The sequence below is a fragment of the Podarcis raffonei genome, chromosome 6 (genome assembly GCF_027172205.1).
Source record: "Podarcis raffonei isolate rPodRaf1 chromosome 6, rPodRaf1.pri, whole genome shotgun sequence".
Taxonomy (NCBI): domain Eukaryota; kingdom Metazoa; phylum Chordata; class Lepidosauria; order Squamata; family Lacertidae; genus Podarcis; species Podarcis raffonei.
Genome location: NC_070607.1, coordinates 43209959 through 43234418, shown reverse-complemented (window position 1 = coordinate 43234418; position 24460 = coordinate 43209959). Strand labels below are relative to the sequence as shown.

At 42.4% G+C, this 24460-nt stretch overlaps 1 protein-coding gene across 2 annotated transcripts in view; it reads right to left on the bottom strand.

The window, feature by feature from the left end:
* Nucleotides 1-24460, bottom strand: part of GLIS1 (GLIS family zinc finger 1) — a 188022-nt gene that overhangs the window by 51621 nt on the left and 111941 nt on the right. The window lies entirely within an intron of this gene.

Genomic DNA, 24460 nt, shown 5'->3' with positions numbered 1-24460 from the left:
AGGGCAAAGGAAGCAAATACCTGCAATGTGGAACCTCAAACCTGGTTTAGAAATGAAATCTAGAAACATGGTTGGTGGGTGGGTGGAATATGCATCGTACACTTGTCTGTCTGTTGGTGTGAAATGTGCATGAATGCACCCACAAGTTGAATACTGATAACTTTTTTTAAAATTCACCATAACTTAAACAAAAAACCCCAACCATGACTAATCCATAATTTTCCCTCAGAATGTACCATGACAAAATCACAGCCCTTAAACAAGAGTGCAGCCTGCAGGCACTTCGGGTTAAAGAAAACCATGGAGAACAAAAGCTAAGAGGACAAATACAACCACAAAGGATTCTGCTATCAGATTGCAGCATTCTTCTCTGAGCATTCACTCCCAAAAGCCACATGCCTCAAACTAGTGTGGAAAATGGGTGTACAAGAAATAGTTCATCATATATGGGCAGAGTGTGAGCTTTTGTGTTGTATGTCTTGCGCACCATTAAAAAGGAAGGTCTCTTAGGAAAACAGGGCAAGGACCATCTGTGTTTCTGCTTAATGTTACTACTATCAGTGATGAGCTAAGATCTGAAGTAGTGAGCCCCCATGAACCCGGAGTATTAAGCTCTATGCCCATGATTTTGTCATCAGAGAATCATAGGGTCATCTAATCCAATCCCCTGTGATGTAGGAATCACAACAAAAGAATGGGTGTCTTTTTATTGACTTACTATGGAGCCATCTTCCAGGTAAGCTGGAGAGAGAAGTTGCAAAACTGAAGAGAGAGAGAGAGAAACCACCACCACTCACGTTATCCAAAATCTTGGGGCCATGGCTGAGGAAGCCCTGTCCCTTGGCCCACCATCCTAGACTCCTTTCCTGGTGGGACACAGAAGGAGGGCAGGTGATAGAAAAAAGGAAAAACACTCCAGCTGAAATATTTTTCAATATGGCTTTGTCCAGTACATGGATTCTTCTTTGCAGCATCATGTGAATACACAAGGGTGTATGCAGGAACCTTCATGTACTCAACCAGTGATTAGCAACAACAACTAATTTACTGGTGTAGACCCAACCTCTGGACACCAGTATTGTTACAGCTGGACAGTGCTGGGGTGAAGCAGAATGGTTAAGAGGCAGATGGACCAGGGGGAGCACTGGATTGGCTCCATTGGTTCATCTGTGTAGACCAAACTCACTACCACCCTATCCTACTCCAGCTCCTATCCAGTAAGCTGGACCAATGCTGGTGTTGGGAAGGTAGCTCTGCAGGTCTGCCTCACTCCTACTGCCAATTGGGTCTGAGTTAGAACAGTGTCTGAGTTAGGAAAGTGAAGAAAGATAAAGAGTGGTATTCAACCATGTTTTACCGAAACTAGACCCATTAAAATTAACGAACATGACTAGGATAGGTCCATTAATTTCACCAAGTCTACTCTGAATAAAACTTGGTCGAATACTACCCAAAGTAAATTTAAAAGGGATGAAAATTTATAAAAATTTGGAAAAAAATATTTACAGTGGTACCTTGGGTTACATACGCTTCAGGTTACATACACTTCAGGTTACAGACTCCACTAACCTAGAAATATTACCTCGGGTTAAGAACTTTGCTTCAGGATGAGAACAGAAATCATGCTCCGGCGGCGGGGCAGCAGTGGGAGGCCCCATTAGCTAAAGTGGTGCTTCAGGTTAAGAACAGTTTCAGGTTAAGAACGGACCTGCAGACCGAATTAAGTACTTAACCTGAGGTACCACTGTATTCAAATATTTACAACCCACACTTTCACAGGAAAATGTGCTGTACAACATAGAAACACACTACTACTATAATGACAGCTGTAAAAATATCAATTGCATATTGGTTGGTTAAAAAAAAATACTCAGGTTTCAAAGGCCTGGCTAAAGTCACCTCTGCTCTTGTATATGCTTTGCAAAATGCAGCATGGGCAAAGAGTCTCTAAAAATAGAAGCTATTTGAAATAACCCCATCTTGATTTTGAAAGGCAAAAAGAACATTTCACAGTCATTCTAGCCCTGCTGTGATGGGAGAGTGTAATGATATTTCACAACTGATCAGAAAGGTCTCAGGGTCATGTAGGATGACATGTGGAATCAAAATTCTGTCTGAATTAAATAACCTCCACCTTACTCCGGAGTAAACGGAGTTATTCTACAGAATGAATGCTCACTGTCATACAACAAAGCTGAATGAATGCTCAATAAAGACCAGATATAACTTCCACAAAAGCTTTGTGCAAGCAAATCAAGATGAATACTCTATAAATAGGTCATCTGGAGGAGCAATGAAAGTCTAGAAATCCACCGTCATTCATCGTAGCAGAAACAATACTGAAGCTTCATCATCTGATTCAGTATATGACACACTGTAGCTTCTTATGTTCTTAACAAAACTCATTGGGAAAACTCAAAACTCACTGGGGAAATTGGAAGGCAGCTGGTTAATAAATCTGCCTTGCAGCAATTGGTTCTATCTTAACTGAGCCTAGATAGTTCAGTTGGTTAAAGTGTGGTGCTGATAACACCAAGGTTGCATTTTCGATCGCCGTATGGGACAGCTGCATATTTCTGCATTGCAGGGGGTTGGATTAGAATCAATCGCGATTGAATGGTCAATCGTGGAGGTGCCCCCGGTTGATCGGTGGCATCAGGTTTAGTGATTGCCTTAATGTTAAGAGGTAAAGGGATCCCTGACCATTAGGTCCAGTCGTGGCCGACTCTGGGGTTGCGGCGCTCATCTCACTTTATTGGCCAAGGGAGCCAGCGTACAGCTTCCAGGTCATGTGGCCAGCATGACTAAGCCACTTCTGGCGAACCAGAACAGCGCGCGGAAATGCCATTTACCTTCCCACCAGAGCGGTACCTATTTATCTACTTGCACTTTGACGTGCTTTCAAACTGCTAGGTTGGCAGGAGCAGGGACTAAGCAACGGGAGCTCACTCTGTGGCGGGGATTCAAACCGGCGACCTTCTGATCAGCAAGTCCTAGGTTCTGTGGTTTAACCCACAGCGCCACCCGCGTTGCCTTAATGTTAACCCTCCCCTTTAAAAAGCTCAACAACTCCTGGCAATGACAATGATCATTGTCAGTATTTTTATACTGTGAGTAGATCACAGATCACAGTCTCTTGGGAGTTGGACATGCATGGATTAGATGATTCTCATTCAAGCTGAATATATGTCAGGAGCTTGTACTTTTAATTGTTATGCAGAAAAGAAGATTTTAGAAGCCTGTTCTCTCATAGCTGGTGTGGTCTAGTGGTTCAAGTGTTGGACTATGACCGGGGAGTCTGGGGTTCTAGGCTTCAGCCATAACACGGTTGTTGTGAGGACAGAAAATGGGGAGAGGAAGAACCACGTGCGCCACCCAGAGCTCCTTGCAGGAAAAATGGGATATAAATGAATAAATAAATAAATACAATATAACTGTAATGGAGAGAGAAGCTGCATCTACTGAAAATCTTGTGTGTGTGCTATGGACACAAAAGAGTACTACCTTGGGTTAATGCATTCAACCTAATGGTTGTCATTTCAGTTGACTCAACTATTGCTAAGTAGGTAGGTAGCTGACCTTCCTAGGAAAAAGAATTATTTGTTCCAGGTATATACGGGTAAAACAGAGCCCCTCACACAACATGGAAGAAATGATTTTCCAGAAAATGAAAAATACCTCAAAATTAATACAAATATTAATTGTACCTACAATCAGGAATGTTGTTTATATTGTCCACTCTGGAGAACAAAAGCCCACACCAGTGTTTATATTATTTTTGGAAGGGAGCTAGGAGGAATAACAAACCCACTTCAGACAGAAATTTACTTGCAGCAATCCAGTTAAACACATGCTCACCAGGCAGTGCTCAGGCACACATAGTTCTGCATAGATAAGTGGTGACAGCTGTGATTGGCTGTTTGGGAAGAGAGTGGATGGTTTAAATTCAACCCCCTGATATCTTTCCAAAGAACTCATTAATGCTTTTTCCAATTATATGTTTGCAATTCCAGGTGTGCAGCTAAATCTAGCCAAGAACTACGTACACAGCACCTGTTTGCATGCATGGTCCTTCAGTCAGGGATATGAACATGGAATCCAGCACCTGCATGTGTATGTTCCCTATCCATATGAATACAGTCCACAGATTATATATGACGATAGCCACTAGAATTTGCTTTGCAAGTCTAGCCAGAAAAAAAGAAATGTTTCCAGCACATACAATGTTGACACAGATGTCCCAGATGTAAGCCCACTCTGGTTATTTATCTGATCATCTAAATACAACTACAAACAAACAAATAAACATTGGAGCTATCTCTTTGCCCGGCCTACATGGCCAGCTTCAAATAATATGCCTTCTACATTTGAAGCGAGGAATAGGAACCAGAGAAAAAGGTCAAAAGGCTGATTGCTGGCCACTCAACCCCATTCTTTAACACCTGACAGTGTCTGTGTCCTTGTAAAATCAGGGAAGTGACCTTAGAGGCAATATAATAACAAAGATCATAAATAAGATAATGGAAACATTAATTTAGCACAATAAAGAAATGTCACCACGACCCAATTTTTGCTGTTGGCTACAGTTCAACAGCTGGTAATTTAGCAGGGAAGGAGCTCATTGCTGTGTATCTGTGATCTGTCAGAAACAGTTCCCAGTAGAAACATACAGTGCTGCAGTTTCTTTGATCTGCTATTGTGTATGAAGCGCTCTGTTTTCTTGGTTACCAGGGGGACAGCAAACTTTAAAAGTTTCTACTATTTAGCCAATGTTCTGAATGGATTAAGTCATGCAGGTTAATTTAAATAAATGTTTCCCGAAATGTTAAATTCTGAAGAGTTTCAGTGTGCCAAGGGTGACTCCTGGCATTCAACTATGCACCACCATCCACCTTATGTTCATGTTATTCTTCCCCCAGCAGCAGACCTTTCATTAGGGAACTGACAATTCTTAGTCCATCTATGCATTCCTTCTCCAGCTTCATTTCACAGAAGGCAAGACAGGCCTAGAGCTGGTAACCTTCAGATGTTGATGAAGTACAACTTCCAAAATGCTCTATCACTGACCATGCTGGCTGGAGCTGATGGGAACTACAGATAGGGTCACAATTTGAGGGTCACAGATTGGCCCTCCCTGGGCTATTACTCCCTAGTGATGCAATAGGGCAGAGGAACCTGGGCCCTCCATATGTTGTTAGACTACAACTCCTATCATCCCTGGCCATTGGCTATGGTGGCTGGGGATGTGAGACAGAGTCCAATATCCTCTGGAAGGCCACAGAATTCTCCCGCCTGTACCGCCATGAACCATAACTTGCACAATGACTAACCAGCTTATATTTTAAACATTCAAAGGAGTGCTTTGTGCATATTTATCCAGTCACGCAAAATCAAGCGTAACTAAGCTTTCCCCCCACAGGGACACAGGGGAAAGAATCCAACCACCCTGATAAGAACTATCATTTTAGATAGTGCCATAACGAGCAGAAGAGTAAGATTTCCAAACATTAATATTGCAAACATGAAGATGCCCTTGTTAAAAACAAGCACTCCTCCAACTTTCCTAAGTTCAAGCTCATATGCAGATAAAACAGGAGGCTGGTGCACAAAAGATAAGTGCAGGAGATGTGATTCTGTTCCAGTGTGAAGCAAGCATTTCCAATTACAGTGCTTTTTAGACTAATACAATACATGCCATTGTTTTTTCCATTTCCAAATTGTGTTGTTCCATACAAAAGGAATTAAAGTGATAAAGGAAACATGAAGACTGTTCCCAGATGCTGCTGTAAAGTCAGATTTTTCAAATGGTATGTTAAAAGCCTAGGTCTGGCCACCATTCCTAGGGCTTCACATTCCTCCCCTTTAGTTGCCTCAAATTTATGCTTTCAATTAAATACTAAACATCTTACTTGGAATCAAAATAGATACGTAGGTAATAAGTAGCACAGAACTAGGGGTGACAGATATGGTTGCATGCTCAGAGTGGCTTAAACAAGAGTGGATACAAAAGGAGCATATTTCTTCATTTATGCTATGGAAGAAAGATTGCTAAGTAATAGTGTTTCAAGTAACAGCTAACAACACAGAAGAGACAATTTTATAATTAAACCGAATATACCTGGATTGCATATCAGGTTAGGCCACAGTTAAATAAACCTTAGTTAATAAACCCTGACTTAGTATTACATCTGAGCCCAGGACAGTGCCTTAACTATGGGCTTGATCATAAAATACCGGTAAGTCAAGGTTTGTTGCTGACCCACTGACTATGGTTTAATTTTAACTGTGAAGGCAGGCATCTTCTCAGCTATGGCTTAACTGTGATTTGTTTTCTCCCCCAAACAAAAGAGACACTGGTCAAGAGCAGTTGGAAACAAAGCTACTCTCAGCACTCAGCTCTGCTCACTAACGCTTTTCCTGAAGTTGGCATCGCTGCTAACTGTGCTTGGTAAGGGCTGCTTACCAGCTGCAGAGGAACTTCGGTTTGGATGCCCAGGCTCATATAACATGTGACATCCCACATCGCCTTGGCTGACATCTCACATTGCAGTGGTAGGCCTGCTGGATGCTGAGATCATTCAGTTAAGAGAAAATGATTAGGGAACCAGGAAAGTCATCAACCTAAACTTTACTGCCGCAGTGGACCTTCAGGTGCTGCACGCAGCACACCCACTAATGACACTAATGACAATTTTGTGGTCAGAACTGCTGGAAAGACAGAACCATGGAGTCCATATGAGCCACCTGTGCACAGAAGAAAATGAGCAGAGGGATGCAGCACACAGTGTTGCAACGGGGGGTGGTATCAAATTTGATAATGGGGCCCTGTATAGACCCAATGAGCTAAAATTGTCACCAACGGTCACCAAGGTTTGATTGTTGGGCATTCACAACTGCATTAGCGATTGGATGCAGATGTGAACAATTTGGTAGCGAGTCGGCATGAAGGTGCTGACTTGGGTGGTGGATAAGGGACTGGGTTCAATCCTTGGTCAAGGTGGTTGTGGGGGGATCGGGAGCCCCATGCCCCAGTCCAAGGAACCGGGGTATCCCGTTAAAGGGATCCAGGGAGAGGTGTCTCTGTCCAGAAGCCCAGACAGGGGCTTATGGGCCATACCACTCCCAAAATGGTGGTCTCAGAGGTGTAACCCCAATTTGATATATGTCATAGGGCAATACTTAACCCTGGTTAACCCTGCTAAATAATCAACCAGCAGCAGGCTGATTAATTCAGGATACAGACCCAACACCTGTGCCAAAACCTGCTGACATCTGTAATCAATAAAGTTGTGGTCTGTTGTATCCCAATATGGTTGTACTGTACTCATTGCAACTTCACCATATCTTTGCTCCACTACCTGCAGCTTCACTGCACCTGGACGCGCTATAGATTTCCCTGCTAACATTAAGGGTTGTGTGGGCTGTGGAGTAAAAACCCTTGAGGATAATACAGACAGCATTCACCACAAAGACTCTCCTCCCTGGAAGAGAGGGGAGTGATTGTGGGCGGGAGCCCGAGCTCCGCCCCTGGCCGGGGGCCTTAGCCCCCGCCCCTCCTCACCTGGCTGGCGCCCACGCCCACCGGAGGCAGCCAACCAGGTGTCTCCAGGGGGCGTGTTTAGCAGCTTAATGCTGCGGCTCCAGCTCCGCCTCCTCCTCAGTCGTCGTCCCCCCGCAGCGAGTCACCCACCCTCCACTCCCATTTAGCTCAGGGTCTAGGTTTTTTGGCCTTGCTATGGACCTTAGGTTGGTCACCCCGGTTGTCTGGGGGGCCTGGTAGGAATTTTTCCATTTGGCATTAGGGTTTTTGGTTTTTTCGCCTACCTCGTAGCAATCGTCACAACTTTTGTAGTATTGGTGGGTAGGTTAGGCATTGGATTCATGTGTGTCAAGGGCTAGGTGTGGCCATCACCTATGCTATCTACCGTGGGTTATTCCGTTAAAGGAATCTGGCAGTCGTGTATTCCGTCCAATGCCTGCTTGGTGGGAGGCCATGGCACGACCCTCGGTGACATCAGGGGTGAGCCTATAGTTGGATTAGCATCAACAGGCTCCACCTACTGTTGAATAAACCTACCTCCTATAGTCATCCAATGCCTAAGCCAATACCTTTTCACTGCTGTAATCAATACAGTTGTGGCCTTTTCTTGCCCATTAACCTTATATCACGTGTCCTTGTGTGTTTATTTCACATAGCGGGGGTCGGGCCCTCGATCCACAACATTCACCCTATACCTAAACCTTTTCGCAGTGTGTAAAGTGCAAGGGCTGCTGAGGAGAGTAGCAAGAGAAGAGGGCAGGAACTGGTGCTGAGGAGCACGCAGGATGTGGAAAGGGCGGTCCTTACCAAGCCGGAGGCTGTAGTTTAAAAATAGCAGTGGTCTCTGCAGAGACCCTTGCAGGCTCTTTGAAATATGCAATCACATTTTTACTTTTCTGCCCCACAAAGGGCATTGCTTAAAGCTACATGAGGCAAGAATGTCTCCTTCAGTAAATTTAAACAAACAAACAAAAAAAAAGGAATGAAGGAACAAAGGGAATAACAACTCTGGCAATACAACAACAACAAGGGGAAGAGGGAGGGAGACTTGCTAAACGCATTAAAACAAACAAGGGGGGAAAAATATAAATGAAAATTGGTATATATAAAAAAGCTCAACAACTTTTATGTCCAGATTCTAACTTTTGAAATATGGCAACCCTAAATTAGCTTAACATCTGTTCCACATAAATTGGTGGAAAGCATTACTAAATATGAGATTATCAAGCATATAGAAGAATGGCTTCTGCAAAGGGAAGTCCTGCTTCACTAAGGGTGGATCTACACTCACGGTTTATAACGTTAAGATAGAGTTAAGGAACGATTTTCATAATGTAGATAGAAATATGATGTTTTGCATGTAACGTTAATAATGCGTCGCTAAAATGTGACACCAGAGGGGGCTACAGAGCAACCAGCAATAGGGAAACTGCTTGTTACTGACAAAACAAGGCAAGGAATGTTTCTCAATTTACCAGTATGCCCTGTGACATTTTTGAACAGTATTTCTAATCATGTTAAAAAGGTCGGGGTAGATCCAGCCTAATTCTTTACTGCAGTGGTTCATAAACTCTCCCCCTCCCAGACCACCTGAAAATAGCTGAGGGTTTTCACGGACCACTTAATTAGTTTTCTGCCTGTTGTAGCAATTATAATGCACTGTGCTAGATGCCGTATGCTTTTTAATTGTATTGCATTGCTTCTTTTATTTCTTATATTGAATATTATCAGGTCACAATTTGAATTCTATGGGATTCAAAAAACAAGCAATAATATACCATTTGAAATCAACATTAATAGTGAATGCAGACATGCTGTGGACCACCTGAATGCAGCTTGTGGACCACTGTTGGTCCAAAGAAGATAGTTTGGGAAGTGCTGCACTAGTGCAACCAGACTACTCTGGGTGCTGAAGCTTCCTCTGCAAGGAAATGCTACAGTGCTGAAGGGCGAGCTAGTCACATTTTTCTAAAGGGGGACATGAAAGACATAAAATTCTCTCTCATAATACTAGATCTCTGGGGACATACAGTGAAACTTATGAGTGGTTAGGCTATAGATTCAGGGTCAAAGAAAGCAATACTTTACACAACATATATATGTTTATGGAATCTGCTATCACCAAACAGATACTAGATTAGATGGTTTAAAGGAGAATTAGACAAATTCACAAGATGATAAATCTATCAATGGCTACATAGTTCACCCCATATGCCTTCGTACTTTGCTTTTGGGGTATCCAGAGACATCTGCCCCGGAGACATCATGTGTAAAACAGGGTGCTGATGACTACCGTATTTTTCGCCCTATAGGACGCACCAGCCCATAGGACGCACCTAGTTTTTTGGGGGGGGGAATTATCCCCCCCCAGCCGCGGGGCTGGGGCGGGGGAAGCCCGAGCTTTTAAAAACGCACCTACCATAGTTTTTAGAGGAGAAAAGGATATCTGCCAGAAGCACGGGGCACTCTGCTTCAGCGCGCCCCATGCTCCGGGCAGCAGGCTGCTATCCGCAGCCTAGGGAGCCCTGCAGGAACTCCCGCGGGCTCCCCAGGCTTGCTGATAGCTTCCTGAAGCCTGCATTCGCCCATAGGACGCACACAGATTTCCCCTTCATTTTTGGAGGGGGAAAAGTGCATCCTATAGGGCGAAAAATATGGTATATGGGCCTTTTAGCTCTTCTTATGCCACAAACTAGGACAGTATGAATGAGCCCAAAGTTTATTACTAGCTTATACATGTAGCACCAAAACACTGTTGGGAGTTACATCTCCCCTGAGACGTACTGAAAAAGCAACCCTTAGGTGGTCCCTTGTCAGTTCTATATGAGTCCAGTTTGAGGCAGGTGGCTGCAATCCTATTCACACTTACTTGGAAGGAAGCCCCACTGCACATAGAAGGATTTCTTTCTTTCTGAATACCCATGCATAGCACCAGGCTGCATGCTGACAAGTGTCATTAAAACCAGCAGGGCTACTGCACAAATATACAAGAGAATGCAATTTGAGGACCGTAGCCTTAAGGCACAACCCAGCCAAAGTTAAGTCTCCTAACTAATTCCTGTATAAATTAATTGAATTAATGTTAAACTTTCTGTTGCATTGTATTATTAGGCTATTAAAATGTAACAGACTTATTTGCACCTGGAAATTATACCCACATAAAATGCAGAGCAAAAGCTGAAAAATATGATGCTAAAGATCCCATGAAAACTTTACTGAGAGCCGAGGCATTAACCCAAGTTTCCTGGCCAAATTCCACTCAAGCCCAATGTGTAAAAAGCCTTATGTGTTAAGTAGCTACTTTGTTCCATTCCAGCAGTGTCCCCATTTCGGTTGCAAACGAAGAGACTGCCACATGTGTAAAGCTGGAAGGCAGCTTGGGAATATTTTGTAAAACTCCATGTGGTGCAAAGGCATGTTACTTTATATGCACAGTAGCCACTGTTTAAATGATAGTTTTAAATGTATTTCATTCACTCTCCCTTAATATCAAACAGCACCAGCACTCCTTGCAGACTGCCTGTGGATTTACAGAAGCTTTAAAAAATGTGATTGAAACAATTGGAATAATTTATTTTTAATGCATAACTTAATGCATAACTTCAAAAAAGCATACAAAATTCAAATATATTTTGAATCCAGAAGACACTGTGATTATGAGTTAATTCTCTTAATTCTCTTCTTTTACTTAAAATTTTTCTTACCTGCTCTTCATTGTTGAAGCAACCTCAGAGCAGAATATATTAAAATCGAATGTGTAATACATATTAAACCAAAAGAGGCAGGGGGAAAATAAGATCAAGTTCTAGTTCTCCCTCACAAACAGGGAGGCAGAATGTACCAGTTGGCCTTGGGCCGTGTTCAAAGCAGCACTAAGTAGCACTTTGGGCAAGTGGAATGACTTCTGTTTCTGCAATGGAATCTTTTTCTACCAGCCTTGGGGGTGGTTCAGGGTGCATCGGGGTGGGGCAGAGAATCCGCTTGCACAAGTGGAAGTCATTCTACTTGTGCACATATTTAGATGAATACTGCCCTAGACTGGGATCTACTAGCATTTATAGAAGATCACTAAGAGTTTCTGACTCCCAATTGTTTAACAAAGCCACAACAACATGATTTTTGCACCTAAATTATGCTTTTGAAATTAAGAAAGAAAGCCAGGAGTGGACTTTGATGTGAAAGGAATGTAGGCTCGGTTCAGTTCTGGTACTTAAAATAAATCCCAGGGCTTGGAATGTACACCTAACCATATGTCTTTTACACTTGGATCTGAATGACAGATACTAGGAGTTCTAGAGTGGGGAAACAAAGCAAATATGGCAAACCCAAAGTCTGCCCAACCCTGCCCTACAGCAACAAATAACATCTGCTTAAGGGCATGAGACAGGCTGCATTGATGCCTGCGTATCGGAGGTTCACAGCTAATTCCCCTCTAAGGACTTACCAAGGTGTATTAGAGGTGAGTTGCCAACTGGGCAGCCACTAAGCAATTCTTAGATGTTCTTGGTTTTTCATATTTCTCTTGTGAGCACTCCACATATTTTTTTTGGTGGGGGGGGATCCTCTCTGTGCACACTCCCCCGCAAATTTATTAGCAATTTGCTATTAATAACACACATACCAAACCTTCTCTTCTCCCACTCCAAGCCTACAACCTGGCCCCTACCCTAAAGCAAAAAGGACTGTTTATTGAGCTACTGCTTACCAAAGAGATTTATGTGACTCATACACTATAAGATAAACAAGGCTGTATTGTGTTTCCAAACTCACAATTTGGAACAGAAAAAGTTAGCTTAAGAATATATACGTGGCGGTAGTTTTTAGACGACACAAACCACATTCTCACATATCCCAGTAATAACCATAACATTTTTCTAACAGCTAGTGGCTAGGTCAACCATTTTGGTGTTTGTATGCGTCCCTTGCCTGAGCCCCCATTTTATGCTTCCTTTGGTGGTTTATTGTATATTGTCATCGTTTGCAAGGGAAAGATAACATATTAATGTTTTGATAATATGTTAATGTTTGTTATTATTACTACATCGCTATGATACTGTTATTGTTATACTGCATAATGACATAATGTACAGAGCTCCTACAGGTGTTGCATTGTTGAGTATTTTTCTTTATATCAGGGCTGAGTAATCTCTGGTCCTCCAGATGTTGAGGGACTATAGCTCTCATTATCCCTGTTCACTGGCTATGCTGGCTGCAGCTGATGGAAGTTCAACAACACCTGGAGGATCATCCAGTGAATTGCAAAAGTGAATTTCTCCATGTACTGTTAGGGGAAAAGGATGGTGGGTTGCTGTTGGGAGGGCAAAACAAAACCCCCCACAGTGGAGACACAGAATTGGTTATGCAGTACCTTGAACCATCACTGCCATGAAAATTCCTTCTACAGTGTCCCCCCCCTTTTAGTGCTTATTTGGTAATATGTGTAATGTAAACTGTACATGGCACTGTCTACAGGAGTATTCCATATTCCTCCCGCTCCCCCCATCATCCCAGGACATCATCCATGATTTAATTACATGTTTTGGCTCCGATTCCAACTTACATGAATGGTAGTTGATTGACAGTGACTGAAATAAAATCACAGACTCATGCTACATTGCCAGATTTATGTATTTCTTTTACTGTGCTGCTAAACAATGACTTCAGAGGAGCATATGGTACAAATAATGGGATATTTAGAAATCATCAGTACATAAAAACTAGGAACAACTTAGATATAAACCATTTAAAAACTATACCGTGCCTCATTAGAAAAGATATATATTTACCTAGTCTGCCCGTGCTGCAGGAAGTCTGCGGTAACTGGAGATTGTGGATATCTCTAAAGATCACATTCACTTTAAAGCTAATCTTACCCTCTTTGCACTGGCATTTAAAACCACAACAAACTTTAATAGAGGCAGGCATTACACATATAGAATGATATTTTTTATTTATTGCAGAAGGAAGCAACTTGTTCAATAAGAGATATATAAGTGCCTTGTTCCAATAGGTACTGGTCATGTGTATTGTAAATGCTTAATTAGCTGGGGTTTTTTGCATCAAACTCAGTAGAAATTATGCTATACTTTATGTGGGCTTTTATATAAACATCAATGTGAGGCTGCATTAAGATAACCAATACATCTGTGCAGATGTTCTGATGAATGTGTTGAGAGAAGGAATGGGATAATGTCTGCTGACTTCACCCTGATAGCCTCACACTCAGCTGCCTATCCATATAGAGTAGCTGGGAAAGTAAACGCCTGTGCGTAACATCATAGGTAAAGCTGCAACTTCCAGACATGTTCTAATCATGACAAAAGACACAGCCTTGTGTTTTTCCCACATGATGGTGTACAGTGCATTATCTGTATTGCCATACCCCATGAGAAGCTGATTGGGTGCCTCAGGCATGGGCCATGATCTGTTACAGAAGCTTTCCCAATCTGGGGTGCTCCAGATCTTTTGGGATACAACTCCTATCTGAACAAGGCAACTGTGCTGGCTGGGACTAATGGGAATTGTAGTCCAAAACATATGGAAAACACTAGGTTGCGGAAGGCTGTACTACAGGAAGAAGCACAGGTACAGGTACAGGTACAGGTACAGGTACAGGCTTTTTCTACCTTTGCTCTGAACAACAGGATATTGTGCTAAATAATACAGTAATTGCAAACTGTATTTTAAATCTTACTTATATTACAAAATGTATTGCAATTAATAGAAAAGAGGAAAGGGAAAGGGAAACCTTACTGGGTACAAACAAACTCAGGCATCTATGGAAAGGGAATTACTAGATCATAGCAGGAGATGGAATTAATTAATTAATTAACCACCCTATACCCGCAGGTATCAGGGTGGTTTACAGAAAAAAATCAAAATATAAAACCACAAAATCCATAATCAAAATAAAAACAACAACCCAATAACCCCCCCCCAAAAAACAACAACCCACATTTTAAAAGGGCATAGGATGTCAATCAAATCAAGCAAATGCCTGGTTAAAAAGGAATGTTTTTGCCTGACTCCTAAAGGTGTATAATGAAGGCACCAGGCAAACTTCCCTGGGGAGAGCATTCCATAGATGGGGAGCCACTGTAGAGAAAGCCCGCTCCCGTGTTGCCACCCTCTGGACCTTTCAAAGAGGAGGCACATGAAGAAGGGCCTCAGAAGATGATCTCAGGATTGAGATAGGTTCATATGAAAAGAGGCAGTCCTTGAGGCATTGCAGTCCTGAGCCATTTAAGGCTTTATAGGTTTGATTTTGGTCAGAGCTCATCAGGGCTCCGTCCAGGCATCTTTTTCTAACGTCAGGACTTAATCCTAGGAAGATAAAACAGATGAAAATGCCCCTGAACATATTTTGGGTGTTTTCCCTCTCAACTGGCTGAGTTTTAAGTAGAGGGAGTCCGCAACCCATCAGGACTCAGTGGAAGAGATTCTAGAACTAAGGCACCTGAGCAGCTGCCAGAGGTTCAACATCTCTTTTCCTAGAAATTAAGTACGGGTTTGAGTGAAGGCTTATTCCATCCTGTTTCTTCAGCTCTCTGGACCTGTTTTGGATGGAGTAGCATTCAGCATGCATTAACACATCTGGCATACTCTGGTCCATGGGGTCACGAAGAGTCGGACACGACTAAACGACTAAACAACAACACATCTGGCAGCAATGCAAGGTCAAAGAGATCTATATTGCAGCCTCATCCATGTAACAATTCCTTTGAAAATGCAACTTTGCTCACTTCAGTGAGCAGTCCAGGGTTTTATCAAAATGAGATGCCACGCAATGGCTACTTGCCTGCAAATGCAAGGGAGCAGTGGTTTGCGACAAAAGCAGGGCTGCGACTCTGGGCTGGGGCCATTTCCCCACACAGCCATTGGGGAACATCCGCCTCCCCTTGGAACCACGCAGAGTGCCAAGGGATGCCTGTTTGAAGAGGCCAATGGCAGTGGAGCTGGGGGGGGGGCTTGCGACAGTGGTAGTCTAGATTGCTTGAGGTTCCCAGTCAGGTCTGCCTATTACTTAATTAAGTAAGCCACATCTGAGCCACCTAGCTCAGTTTGCTGCTGTATCATAAAGTTGTGGCCTGTTTAAGCCCTTTATTGAGGTCCTGTGTCTGATAGTTTTCCCTTGGCCTGCCCTTTGCCCAGCCGCACACACCCTGCACCTGGGCACACAATTGTGTTTCTCGGAGTGAAATCAACAATTGAAGGAAATTAAGCAACACACTCAGGGGAGCTGTATCGGCATGCTACTCCTATGCATTTGGTGTTACTTTGCAGCATGTCAGTTTGGCCAGCAATGCTGCCCGGCATACTTAAGGATATGGAGCTACAGCTCAATTGTAAATAAAGTTTGAAAACAAGTTTGCCTCTCTGTCTGTTTCGGAGGACCAACTCTATTGTACAGCGGGGAAAAGACATAAATATTCTCTGACATACTTTTTCAATCATCTTATACATGTTTTATTTTTAACAAGCTCCTATAACCCAGAGAGCAAATGAAGCTCAGTAGTATACTGTATGGCAAGGTAGTTAAGAATATATTGCCTTTATAAACTATGCACCACTTTACAAGTCTCTAGCTATAACTTCATCAGAGCATGGTAATTGGAAAGTCTGCATAATTCTGGAAGGATATGTGTTTAGTTAAAAGAACACTATTATTGCTAATTGGATACCAAGCTAACATTGTAAATCAAGCCAAAATATGGTCTCCTAATTACAAACTTTTATATATACGTATATAACAAAAACAAGCACTATATGACTTTACATTATTTTTGGCTAAAAAGTAATTGAAATTATTTCAGTGCCACAAAGCCTATAAATCTTTTCTTTAGCTGTGCCTGATGAAATGTTACAGGATAAGAGTTTGTGTTCCCAAGGTAAATATCTGGTTTGGCAAGCTCATCTTCTTCAGCAAATCAGGTTAGAGGGGTATATAAGTGGCTCAAACTGGGACAACGCCAAAGAGCAGGTAAAAAGCTGGGGTCTGGAATTATCCCCTGGAACAGGCTTGCAGATTGCCACATTTTAAACAATTTAGGGGAAGCTTCTTTGTTTGTTGGCATCTGCTGTCAATATCTTCCAGCTATGCTCCTGCATGGAAAACAACCATATTTTGGGTGTTTTATAGATGAAAACTATACTGTACCCAACTTATTATGATCATAAATCTGAAAACAGATACGACAACCTTTTTTAACACTTATTTTTCAAAGCATTCCAAGCACCATCTTGCAATAATCGGCTGTACCCATTTCAACAGAAGGATAAGATGGTTGTACCATCTTATCCTTCTACTAGAACTCATCAAGAGCCGGGCAGTTTCCAGGAGATGCTGGCCACCAGGAAATAACAATGTTGGCTTTAAAAATAAAAGTGTGGCCTCTGCCCAGTCAGCATCAAGATTCCTGATCTGGCATATCAATAGTGGACTAGAGTGATAGATTCCCAAAGTGAAAGATGAAGTGCCAGTGAGCATCAGGAGTCTAAGAGTGCAAACCTAAGCTCCCCTCCCCACCAGCCTGTGGAGTTTATGGAGTGATGAGACCAACACCACATCTCCAAAGGATGCTGGACCAGCTCAGCCTTCCCTCTCCCAGCAACTGGAAAGGGGTTCCTGCTGGCTGTCACCATTAGCGATCCTGCCAGCAGCACTTCTGCCTGCCCATTTGGCAGGTGGAAGGGGAGGCCGACATCAGGAGGCCAACACAGCCAGAATGAGAGCTCTGTTTAATCCACCCCAGCACAAAGGAGGTATGGGCTGCTCAATTAGAATGCTTCAGATGAGAGGTTAATGTTGGAAATTGGTCACTGAGATATTGCAAACAATTAAATGGGAGTGTTGTGACAGTCTGGTATTTTAATGACAATAACACTGTGTGTAAAAGGTAAAGGTAAAGGGACCCCTGACCATTAGGTCCAGTCACGGACAACTCCGGGGTTGCGGCGCTCATCTCGCTTTATTTGCCGAGGGAGCCAGCGTACAGCTTCCGGGTCATGTGGCCAGCATGACTAAGCCGCTTCTGGCAAACCAGAGCAGCACACGGAAATGCCGTTCACCTTTCCGCCTACTTGCACTTTGATGTGCTTTCAAACTGCTAGGTTGGCAGCAGCAGAGACCAAGCAACGGGAGCTCACCCTGGTGCAGGGATTCGAGCCGCCGACATTCTGATCGGCAAGCCCTAGGCTCTGTGGTTTAACCCACGGCACCACCTGTGTCCCAACACTGTGTGTAGAGCAAAATGCATTGCTTCCTAATGGAGCAAAGTCACGTGGAGGGGTCACTATTACAGTAGCTAACTGGCAAACGCTATAAATTTGGTGCTCCGTTACAAGTGCTTGGTGCACGAGCCCCCACACCAGTCTCACTTTCTGCATTGATGCAGTAATAACCAACAGTGATGTGCTGGCAGGCAGTGGTTTCTTTCTACCTCCAACATTGCTATGTCTTGTAAGAAAACTTGTTTCATGCTTAGGTAGACAAGGTCTGGGATGGGTCAAGAGAGGACAGGATCATATGGGAATTCAAGCCCACTGGAGTCAAAGACACTGGTTCAGACATTCTGAAGAGACAGGAATGCAATTAGAGTAGCACAAGTGTACCAGAGATAACAGTGGTTTCAGGCTAAGTAAACTGGGTCTTTATAGCATACAATTTATAAAATCTCTTCAAGCGTTGAAACATGGTGGGCCACGTAACATAGTTTACTAAACCTCAGACTAATTCAGCAACTCAACCTTAGAGGAGTATATATCCTTCAACATACTGAAGAATATCCTTCAATAAATACAAGTTTCCCCCCCTGCAGTTCTGTATTTTTTCTCTATGATTACCTAATTTCTGACATAAGGTTGAATTTGTAAAATATTATAACTCTTACCTCCTCATTTCACAGTACTGTTCATATTACTCTAATTTTTGTGGAACCAAAATGGCAACTTTAAAAAATAAACACACACATATGAATCTCCCTTTCCTTTGTCTTAAAGGCATACATTGACCCTAAAAGCAAAATCAAGGCAAAAAGACCGGAAGACCATATCTGGAACTAGAAAACATTAGCCAAGTAGACTGAGGACTTACCTAGCACACCAAATGTGCTGAACTGTCCGCCCAAATGAAAGGAAATTAAAATCTATTTGAAAAAAATGGTTGGGAGGTCAATATCATACTGCAAATGTTTTGAGAACTTTTCAGTGTTCTTTCAGTATTTTCTACCAGAAAATAAGAACTACGGCTTTCTAAACAACAGCAACAGTTGCAGAGAAGTGATGCGGCCATGCAAGTGTCAACCTGGACAGCATCAAGACCTAGACCATGTGCTCCTTATTTAAAAGCTCTATTTTCTTGCTCCAGCAGCTATTCATTTTCAAGGCAGCTCTCAGAATCTACTCAACATGCTTATTTTCTTACTTCTTAAGAAAACTTTTAAAATATACTTAATATCACAAAATAAACTAACACTCCACTCCCCTTCCCACCTCACTTAAGGTATTCAACATGTTTCTTCAGGGTACAGTTAAGGTAAGTCCCATCAAGCTGTCTATGAATTTCTCTTTTCCAAATATACTATGAAATATATTCAGTTCAAATAAATTGCATACGCTCATCAAACTCCAGCCTATTACTACTGAATGATGTCATATTATTAAGAAGTTGAGTGAACGTACCCATCAATCAATTATTACTGTTCTCTATAACAAAGGGCAAAATAACAATATCTTTCTATATCAATATCTTTCTATCTGTTAGGTTTTGTTCACACTTTAGGTCTTTATTTACACTGTGGCCTGCTAGCAGTGTGATGAAGAACCTGAGAGCATGCAGATTTCTGCAGCAGAAAAATACAAGTATACCTTCTAGAGCCATCTTTCTCAACCTTGGGTTCCCAGATATTTGTTGGACTACAATTCCCATCATTCCTGGCTAGCAGGACCAGTGGTCAGGAATTATGGGAATTGTAGTCCAACAATATCTGGGAACCTAAGATTGAGAAAGGCTGATCTAGATGGTAAGGTTCCCTGTATTAAAATTATGAACACAAAACATTTAAGTCCCACTTTCTTTTTAAAAATTCCAAATGACTAGCCTGCAATGCCCATATAGCATAATTACAACAATTAAGACAGATGGAATACAATAAAGTAGAACTCTATGACAATTAGAATATATAAAAGCATTATATCTGCAATACTGTGCCTAGGAATTGGAGAAAATTGCAGTTGGATATTGTCTCAAAACAGTCCAGCCCTTGCTGCAGTGATGGGGAACCTCTGCTCCTCCAGATAATGTTGGACTCCTAACTGCTGTCAGCCTCCATTAGCATGGCCAGTGGTCAGGGCTGATGGAAACTGTAGTCCAGCAACATCTGAAAGACCATAGACTCCCCACCCCTGCCCCAATTCATGCCAAGATCCATGACTGTAGTCCGTTTCCAATTCACATGTTATATTGCTCAAAAACAGTCAACATCAATTTGAAACAGAGATGTATCTTGAATTTTCCCATGAATTTTCCAATGGGAAATTACTTTAGTTAAAAGAAAGTGTTATATTGTGAGCCAATATAGTCCAATGGAGAGAATCTTGGATTTCAGCTTGGAAGACTTGAGTCTAAATCCCAGCTTAGTCACGACTCCTTTAGGCACTGCAAGGACAAAATTACCATGTCTTAGGCTCAATTGCCTATGTGAAATATTTGGATTCATGATGGTTTACCTCTCAAGAGGTTATGAAGATGTGGAGGAAAATAGCAATACAACTTCTATGTATTTTTTTAGAAAGGGCTATACAGTAATCAATTTGTTGAAATAATCTCAAAATATTATCTTTAATTAGATATGGTAATTTTAATTTTTGCTCTGTTAAAAATAAATTACAATTCCTAGGTTCTAATGTCATAAATTATTTTATTAGATTTATATATGTACAAACAATTCCACCAGTACAATGTTGCAAAATTGACATATTCTAATTTCTATAAACTGGCCCTGAGTTCATTGATATGAGCTTGTCCCCTGAGCACTGATTCCACTGTACTCTTTTGACTGCTCAAGGACTGCAACAGACTTTTATTTATTATTTATTTTACTAGACACTTTTTTAGGGAGAGGATCCATCTCTCCACAAAGCACAATTCTTTCTGTATCAAAGCAAACAGAAATATTTGCTGGAATATACAATGTCTTGATTATACAGCTAAAAACACAATGCTCAGAGTGCTCAATGCAGCCTTCACCTTGCTGGCTGAAGTGATGGGAGCTGTAATCCAAAACTCTGGAGGGCACCAGGTTGACGAAGGCTAGACAAAAGCCACCACATAGGGAGCATAATGTGACAGCTGAGTGCTATAAACCAGCCTTGAATTACAAGAACAAAGCATCCAACTCTTTCTACAACAATCCCTCAACAATGAATGACAAAACCAACATGCGTGGATAAATCAAAAGTGTGAAGAACTTCTCAAGAGGTACACAAGAAATGGATATTTTTGCAATGTGAACCAATAAGAAAGAACACATTCCATGTATGAAGCATGAACATATGCTAGCCATATTCCCCTAAATTCTGCAGGATATAAACATCAGATATGAAGCTTGAAAGGAAGGACTATATTGTTCAAATTCCATTTAGAAGCAGGTCAGTGGATATGTCTTACCTCAGCATCTGCCCAATTTTCCCCTCTAGGGTAACAATATTAATGCAGCTGTCAAATATTCTTCTCTTTAGAGAACAGCATCTGGAAAGAACTACTGTGGGCAGGAACGTCTTCACTGAAGTCATACTTTTGACCATCAGGTACTGCATGCATCTATTTTACTTCTGCAACACACGTACAGGAAAACCTAGTATTTTAGCATAATGCTTTCACAGGGTAATGTTAACTAAACTTTGATTTCAGCTACTACAATTAACAATTGCTAACATTATAATACAAGAGTGCTTGTACTTGCATAGTGGTAAAAAGGTAAAGGTAAAGGTACCCCTGCCCATACGGGCCAGTCTTGCCAGACTCTAGGGTTGTGCGCTCATCTCACTCTATAGGCCGGGAGCTGGCGCCGTCTGAAGACACTTCCGGGTCACGTGGCCAGCGTGACGGAGCTGCAACTGGCGAGCCAGCGCAGCACACGGAACGCCGCTTACCTTCCCGCTGGTAAGCGGTCCCTATTTATCTACTTGCACCCGGAGGTGCTTTCGAACTGCTAGGTTGGCAGGCGCTGGGACCGAACGACGGGAGCGCACCCCGCCGCGGGGATTCGAACTGCCGACCATGTGATCGGCAAGTCCTAGGCGCTGAGGTTTTACCCCCAGCGCCACCCGCGTCCCGGTGCATAGTGGTAAAAGATGCAAATAAGAATTCTAAGATCTGTGCCCCATGTTGTATGCCCCTAGGTGGAAAACAAATCATATGACATTAGTGAGAAGAATATTGGTCTACAAAAGGATAGCAGTTCTTTGGTGGCTATTATTGACTTTTGGAGTACAACAAAGGTATGTTACTATGTATGGATTAGAGAGGCAAAGAGCTGGATGAGTTATATGGGGTAGAAATTAACCTAAATGTTACATGAAAATACTGAGAAACAACACAAGTTTTCTACTTCCAACTAGGCTGATACACTGTGAAGATCATTGTCATCATGTACAGCAGGGGTTGGCAAAGTTTTTGTGACTTGGGCCAGTTCACAGTCCCGCAGACGCCACGGTGGGCCAGAGTGCACATGCATGCGGGTGCACACATGCATGTACAAACGCTATTTCCAGTGCTCCTTCCGGTGTGGAGGCAGCGTGCGCAGCTTCCCATTGGCAGTCCCCGCTCTGCTCCGTGCTGGTTTAGCACAGCGCACGGGAGCCGACTGAGTGGATGGCAGGGGTCCATGAGTTGGTTAAATGACCCCCATGGGCCACTTGTACAGTGATGTACAGTGTCTGCATGTCCTCTCTACACATTCCTGGTGGCAGCTAGCTAGGGTGTAAAGACTCCACATGACAAAAATGATAGGTACAGCAACCATTTGATATGTAACAGCAGAGAGCTCATTATGAAGATACTGCTTTGGGTGGCATCCCTGCAGAAATCATAATTGTGTGCCAGCTCTCAGATAACTTAAAGACGCTGACAGCCAAGTCTATGATTATACCAGTGTAGTATAGCTCAGAAAAAAAGAAAGCATCGATGGTGCTGACAATTATACCATTCCCAGATGCACCACACACTTGTTTCCAACTTCACACACAACAGCTTGTGGCTAGATTTGGCAGGGGCATTATTAGTGCCTTCGTATAATGTTATTATGAGGATTAATAATCCATGCAACCTTTCCAGAGATGTTGTTACTGAGTGAGTTCAGGGGTCACCAATACTCGCAAAATGTCTTAGTTAACATTCTCTCAAAAACTGACACTATATGGGAGGCTGTTTGGTCTTCCTGCTCAGTTCTCTTTTGCATTGGCTCAGCTTTTGTCATGCCCCCTCATCAGCCATTTTTGTTATGTCCAGTTCCCATGGCAGCCATTTTATGCTATACTATGCTCCCACAGAAGCTATTCTGTAACTGGCACTGAAGGCACTTTCTCAAATTTTCACATGTGCCCACTGGCCCCAAAGGGTTAGCAACCTCTGAATTCTAGATCATGTCTGTGAATATACCCATGAAATGTTGCAGTGGGGCCATTCATGTGATTGCTTTAAAGAGTCACTGAAAGCATTCAGCTAAAGCAAAAACATCCCCAGGCTTCATTCACACTGTGATCTATATATTTAGTAGTCTGGATTTGGCAATTTTTAGAGTAGCCTCAAAATGTTGTTGTGGTGTCTGTCTTCTGATAGCCAACTGCAGTGCCAATACTCAGGCACAGTCACCTTATATATCCAGATCCACTCTGGTTTGTTGTCCAGACTCCGCCCCCCAGCCTGCTCATGATTTGGCAGTTTTAATATGAAGATGTTGAGTTGCCCTGCCATCCCTTGAAGCCAGCCAGGGGAATTCCCAAACAGCTGGCCACCACGTGGAAGTGTTTTCACCCCAGGGAGCTGGGGGCGATGGTGATGTGCCGCAACTGCTGCCCACCCCAGGATTTGATGACATCTGCTGTTTCCTGCTTTGTTTTGGGGGAGATTATACAATGTTGCTTCAAGCAGCTGTTACCCCACACTTTTCAGAGTATTTGCTCATCAACTTTCCTTCTCACAAAAATTCCAGTCTTTAGAGAAAGCAGATTTGTTTCCCAAGGGCAAAAAAATCACCTCTAATTTCACAGCCTGAATTTTCTCAGGATATGACTGAGTCCTACCTGAAAATATTGACAATCTAGAAGACCCCTTACATTGTGGAACACAAAATTTATTCTCCATGTTGTTAAATATGGTGAGCATTAGGGACAAAAGGCACACTTTGCAGGGGCTATAGTAATCATCGTGAATTCAGAGGCAATGTTTCATTACAAGGGTCATTGTTTAATTGTCATTCAGTTAACAAAACAAGGAGGGGGCATGTGTTGACTCAAAGAGCTGCTAACCTTATTTAGCCAAGTAATAAAAATCCATTCAGCATCCCTTTTGTTTCCCATCTTGTTCATAGGTTATTTTGCTCCACACAACCTGGCGCCTGGCCTATTGGATTTCAGTAATAATAATCAAGACCAGAGCGCACAGCTCTTTGTTAACCTAGCTGGATTTAGCTATCCAACAGTATGTAAAATAGCAAATTTCATTAGGAATAGGAGGTGCTGCCAGCAGCTGCCACAGTTGGTTGGAAGTACTATTACGTTTCTCAGAAATGAATACTACCATCATGTGGATTAGGTCTCAGTAGATTTGAAATGGTAACTAATACATTTATTAGCTTTCACAATTGTTAAAGAGACTCTGGCAAGGAAATAGGTCTTGAATTTGTTTTACCTAACTTCCTT